This window comes from Lates calcarifer, linkage group LG11 (assembly GCF_001640805.2).
Source record: "Lates calcarifer isolate ASB-BC8 linkage group LG11, TLL_Latcal_v3, whole genome shotgun sequence".
Taxonomy (NCBI): Eukaryota; Metazoa; Chordata; class Actinopteri; family Centropomidae; genus Lates; species Lates calcarifer.
The window spans coordinates 10772380-10779169 of record NC_066843.1 but is presented as its reverse complement, the minus strand read 5'-3'; positions in this window follow the sequence as shown (position 1 = coordinate 10779169).

Genomic DNA, 6790 nt, shown 5'->3' with positions numbered 1-6790 from the left:
ACATATAAGCCGTTACATTCTCACATTGCCCGGTGCTAAATTTAGACGCCATGTATTTAGTCAACGCCGTCATTCTCTGACTTACAGGCTTGTGCAACGACGCCTATTCCTATTTCTTATCATACAGGTGCATCCGACATTTACAAAATAAAACACGCACTCACTGGCCTCTTTAATGTGTAATAACACATTAAATGTCAGGTAATATCGTAAATCTGTGAAAATCACTATTTAAAAATAAGGCCTGGAGATTGCGTTCGCTGTCAAAACAGCTGTGGGTAAAGGAGCTCAGCAAACATTAAATAAATCCTGATAAATCCTAATTCACAACATGAAAATTATAGCTACATTAACCTAGAGGCTGTAATTTGTCGCCGTATGTAAACTTGCCCGCGTGGTTAGAGTCCATGTATGTTGTTATTCTTTAAGAGCGTAATCCAAAGGAACAAGATCCACACATTACTGTCACGGGAGATGCGCAAACTTCCGCCAGCATCCCGACGCACGGAAACCCAAAGGTTATAAATCACTGCGGACCCACAAATCCTAAACGTTATTTTTCCTAATAGAAAAATCTAAAAGTTTGCAAGTAGCTAGTGAGTGTTATGCTAGTGCACAACAAGCAGATTTCCAAAATGGCTTCCCGGGCGTAACAAAGCCAGAAGGATCGCTGCCGAGCTGATCCTCCCACTCCCAGGCCCTCTATTGTCGGCCAGGGCGCACACTTTAAATCTATTGGAGGAAAACAGCACTGCTGCAACTGCATGTATAGGACTGCTGCTGGAGCTCCGCGCACTGAGAGGAATCACATTATTGTTTAAGTTGACATTGAACCCCCGGAGGATTCAACCGATACTGAAGGTTCCTGCATCACATCTGTCACCACAAACAACTATAAAAGACATTTCTGGCGTCATGAGCGACGTTATCACTATTATTATTGCATGTAATTAAGTAGTTGACGATACAGCTCCCCAGTGTACTTCTACCAATGAAAACATGAGGGTTCATTTATGTTTACCCCCGATTACATTATTTATTATACTATATTAAAAAAATACACTTCTATTATTCAATTTCTGTTTTTGCTCAGTTATCATAAACAAGTACAAGATCACGTTTGAAAAGTCACTCATTCTGCCATATGTAATTGCAGGGACATACAGTGGTGAGGATTTTATCACACAGAAACTTCTGACCAGACTCAAAAAGAAAAGTCTGTAAAATAATTGGAATGATTTGATATTTCTCATATTCTCTCCTCTGTACACTCAGTTCTCAAAAATAAATACAAAATAGAGGACACTGGCCTCAGTTTTAGCTATTAGCTATCTAGCTAGAAAAAGTCATTTGTTATCTCAATTTATTCAGTCAGTGAAAGTGATGTCAAGTCGAGTGAAACAACACAATGAAAGATGTATGAACGCAGCTCACAAATGTGTTAATTAGGAAACAAAAACATTGAGTAATGCAGTGCTTATATCACTCAAAACAGTCTGCAAGTGTTGACCGATAATCCAGGATTTCCTTTTGTTGCCAGAGTAAGACAGAAGACCACTGTGTGCCAGCTACCCCATCCTGTTTTCAAGTTACCAACTATCACATTAACACATTTCCTGTTGGAAACCTGGAAATGCATTAGGTAAGGATTTTTTCATGAAAAAAGGAAAGCACTGAGAAAGTGTACCATTATTATTTAACAATTCTTTCCCAACAAAATTCCAATGAGCACACTCTCTGTTTTGCAGGTACACCCAGCTTCACATTCATTTTACAGAAGTGCTCACACTGTAACCTGGGCCCTACAGTCTGCTGCTGGAACAGGTAAAGACCAGAGAGAAGACAGACAAAGCCAGACCACTGATCATCAGTGCTTGATATCATGGAAATGCAAGATGTATGTACATGTATTTGGAATATGAATAATTCATTCAGAGATCTTCTATTAACACTGACGAGAGCAACATGTTTCACTCAGCACTTCATCAGGCTCTGGTAGTACAGGCTGCAGAACATGCTGTGCCCAAAGCTTCTTTTCTCTTCAACACAGTGCTTCATTTTTGGCCAAAAGATAAAAGGAACTGAAAATATTACCAGACAGCTGCTGGCATAAATCCATTCACTGGTAACCCACACAGGGAATGTTTAAATAAATATTACTAAAACACTGCAGGCAGATTCAAACTCCCTACCAATAGGCTAATAATTTTGCCAAAATCAAACAATCTCCTTTACGATCAAATCCGGATCAAGAATAATCGCACTGCTAAGACCCTCATTACCTCTACATTTGGCCTGTGACAAACAAATACTGGGGGGGAAAAACTACCCAGACAAATACTGTTTCCCAGAAAGAACTGGACAAGCCAGGTTAATTCATGTTGCCTCAGAGGGCCTGACAATCTGTACCACACATGACACATTCTATCCTTTAACTCTCAATGTGGACAGGGTGAAACTTGGACAGTATGCAATAGTCATGTTCAGAGCTGAAAGAAATAGCGATGGTTAAATTGCAAAATAGCGAAAGAATGACAAAGAAGAGCAAAAACCAGTGGTGGAGAGTAAGTACATTTATACTCAGGTTTTGTAGTTTACAATTTTATAGGTGTATTTAGGTGTATTCCATTACTGATATCTGACACCAGATTTTTTTTCCCCACACGGGCATAAAGAGAGATTATTGATACCTAAATCTAAATTCTATAATTGAACTGAGGGCACATAGGGGATTGGGTGAGGCGCCACCTGCTGGACGGCAGTCTGTACACTTCACTTAGATGGACTTTGAATCCAATCTCAATGGGACCTTTGGACGTCAACGGCAGAAGGCGGGCTGTCCCTCAGCCAAAGAGTAAACAATAGGATTGTTCACACCCTGCTTTGGTCTAGATAAGACATCTATAAAAACGTTGCCATTTATTAGCTGTCATGCTGATAAGTTTGACAATACCCGCCTTCTTCAAGCCGGTCCTCTGTGTCTAGAAGAACCAATGACAGAGGGAAACATTTTCCACATGCAAAACAGCAGGTAATGGTGTAAATGTAGGCAGGACAGTCCTAATCACCGTTTACATATACACACGTGCATGCTGAAGAAAATAAAGTACACAGGCGAACCTGAAATGCGCGGACGGATTTTTGCAAAAACGGAAGTGAGAAGGGATGAAGCCCCTCGCCTCGCATGGATGTTCTTCCTTCACTTGAAATTCAAGGAAATAGCTACAGCAGACAGGAGGTGTCAGTTAAAATATGACTGCCTGCACTTAAATGTAACCCACCTCATTATTGCAGGTGGTAAAAATGGTGTGTTCCTCTAATTCATAGACAATCTCTCCAAAATGACCATTATTTAAAGAAGTGGCTTACCTTGCCTCTTACTACTGCACTCGTCAGGAAAACAAATGCTCAAGTTAGTCTTTAGCCTTCTCCTTTATGTTCATATGCTTCTTAACAGGAAAACCTCTGTAGATAAGACTCCTCTCCACCTTTGTAGATAAGATAGATACAACACGTACGTGTTCCCCAAAAATGCGGTAAACGATAAGGATAGTATCACAAAGTGCAACACTGGAAAACATGTAGCTTCTAGTGACAGTTCGGGATACCGCACGTGAATTTAATTGTCGCAATTATCAGCACAAAAGTTTAGACCACTCACATGTTGACTCCGACTGCGGACTGTTGAGGGTAAACGCTACTGACTGGCAAATTGGTTTATACTGTAGACAGTTACATCCAAGCTGGTTAAAACTTAACAAACTGTTCCACACTGACTCCCCTGAAAAAGAGGACCTTGCTCCAACGTTCGCCTTTCCCGCACACGGTCATATTTTCCGTTGTGACCACAACGTCACATACGCTAGTCCTTATATGGTAAAAATGACCATATATGGAACCTGTCAAAACGCCGTGAAACTAGGTTTCCATATAAGACAGCGCCGCTTAGTGGCCACTGACAAAAACAACTAACTGAATAAATAAAAAATATAAACCACTACCACAACTACTATTACTACTACTACTAATGATAAAGAGAGTAAGAGGAAAAAAAGTAGAAAAAGAAGGCAAGGACTTTGTTTCCTAACTTGACAGGTTTATAAAAAGTTTTAGAAAAATTAAGATCAATACGAATTTCATTTCATTATTTGAGAGAAATAAAGCACTGAAGAAAATTGATTTCCTGACTCTCTCTTATTTACAACTCAATTTTGATCATGTTCATGCTTAGAATATCTCAGTGCTAAAAACAAATATACAGTTTTCCTTTGATTACATGCAACAAATTACTGTAACTGGCAGTAATCTACTCATTAAATTACAGAATTATACACAACTACTATCCCAAAGTTTTTGAATCTTTAATTGCAAGAACTAATAATTAAGAAGGCTCTATGAATGGAGGCTTTATGACGTTTGGTCCCACTTTTTACCATATATAAAGAAAGAAACACAACAGAAACTATTCCCACTTATTTACAATGAAAATTGAAAATTTACATTGCATTTATGTGGTATTTTATTTATACTTTGTACCCTTATTTTCTTTTGTCTTTTCCCCGTTATTTTATTGGCTTGGCTTATTTCACCAGGATTACTTACCATGTGAACAGATTTTTTTGCTCTGCTTGTTTTTTTACCTGTTCAACCTGCTCTTTAAAATAAAGAAAAAAAAAACTTGAATTCCAAACAAGGTTCAAGAGGGTGTCAACTGCTGTGCTATATATTTTCCCATAATTTTTCACTCCTAATACTGTCTCTTAAGTCTGCTTGTTTTATTCTATGTGTCTGTCAAGACTGTGAAAGATGATGTACAGTGGTAAACTGTGTGTTCACAGTACTTTGAGACCCCTGTTCAAAGACCAACAACCACTCAGCCTCTTAGCAGTATTTTTAGGCAGTCAGAGGAAACCTGAAAAACTGGACACCTGTCATTTGTGGAATGACGGTGATGTGATCCTATTGTCCCTGAGATCACGTGACCACATTATGTGAAAGGGAAGATGATTTTAACTTGTGCACAGTTCAGTGCTATGACTATTCATCTCTTTCTGTGTAGAAAGCTGTTCACAGTGTACATGTTTGGTCTACATTTACTAACTATGAAAATTGTAATTTTTGTAACATGTGTGTGCTACCTTCTTCCTGTGCAGCCTAAAGATACAGATCGCTGTAAGTAAATGAAACATGTTAGCTTGGTTTAACCAGTCATAATAGTATTGGTTGTTTGGCTAGTCTTGGTTTCTGTTGGATTGACTGCTCTCTTTTTTACAGACACCTACTGTGAAAGTTGTCTAACAGCAGCTCAAGGTATGGTGGATAACTATTCAACATGCCTAAGGGAAAGAATCAGTGCACCAAATTATCACTTAAGTGACACTTGCTTTGACTTGTTTTTTTATGACACAGTGCTACATGTTTCTCATATGACTTTGTATTTTCTTTAAGACATAGAAAGTAAATAAAAACATATGCATTCTGCCCTCCAGAGATTGAGAAAGCTATGAAGGAAGCCCCAGCTGAGAGCAGACAGACAGTAGTTGAGAACCTCATCAGTGGCGGTGTGTGTCAGAAACTGCTGTCCTACAAACATGATCATATCACTAGGGACAAATTGACCTCCTCCTGCAATCATTTGTTAGGTAAGGAATGAAACAGCACTGGGTTTACAGAGTAATTTAATCTCTACAGTCTAATTAATGCTCTATTCTTGAATCCCCATCCAGATTCTTATTATGCCAAGTTTCATGCAGCTCTGGTGAATAAAGAACCAAAGAATCTGGAGATAGTCCTGTGCTATGAGCAGTCCCCAGCATGCGCAGGGGTGAAACGCCAATCTTTTGAGGTAGGCTGTATATAATGCTGAATGTTTTAGTATGAACATAAATATCTATCTGATTAGAGTAAATTGCTCCTGTGAGAACTAACATTGTTTAACTCTTGTGACAGGTTTCCAAAAGCAGTTTTACAGACAATGACATTGACGCTCTGCTTCAGGACAACAAGGAAAACGTGCGCATTGCTCAGCCTAGACGTTCAGGTCCACCTGTGCACTCAAGAGAGGAGTTGTGAAAACATAATTTTGCTTGCTACTGATTCTGTGATGGCTTGTTGTCATGATACTGTATTTTTGAGTGTCATTATAATAAAGACATCACTGAAAGATTTTTAATGGTGGGTATATCTGCAGAAGGCTTCAACATTCAGCAGTGTAAAATACAGGTAGCATCTGTAATATATTTTTACAATTAAATAGGGGAAATATTTTCCCATTGTAGAACACACTGTGTGTCAGAGCAGTGGTGTATCAGCAGCCAAAAGATCCCTTAGTCCAAATAATAATTAACAAATGCAAATCAGCACAACTTGGCTACAGAGACACAGTCTGATATAGGTCATGTCTGATATAGATTGACACATCGTGTAACCACAACATAATATGAAAACTATAAAGATTTGATCTAGACATCAGGCTCCTCTACAAAACAGAGAAACAAAATTGCCTATTAATGCAAGACTCACCTTAGTTGACTGGGCTAAACATGGGACTTAAAGCCCCTGGGAGACTGGGGTCCAGTTTACCCAGTTGGTAATCCATCAGTCTCAGTTACAACCATCCCAGTTTACAGGCACTTGTAACATATCTAAAACTAATAAATCAAAGATGATATATTGTTCACGTTATTGGGTCTATCTGTTTCTTTAAAAAAGAAAAGAAAAAGGGAAGCCATCAAAGTATAACACAAGAAAATAATTTAATGGGTAGAATTCACATCCTTAAAAAAATTTG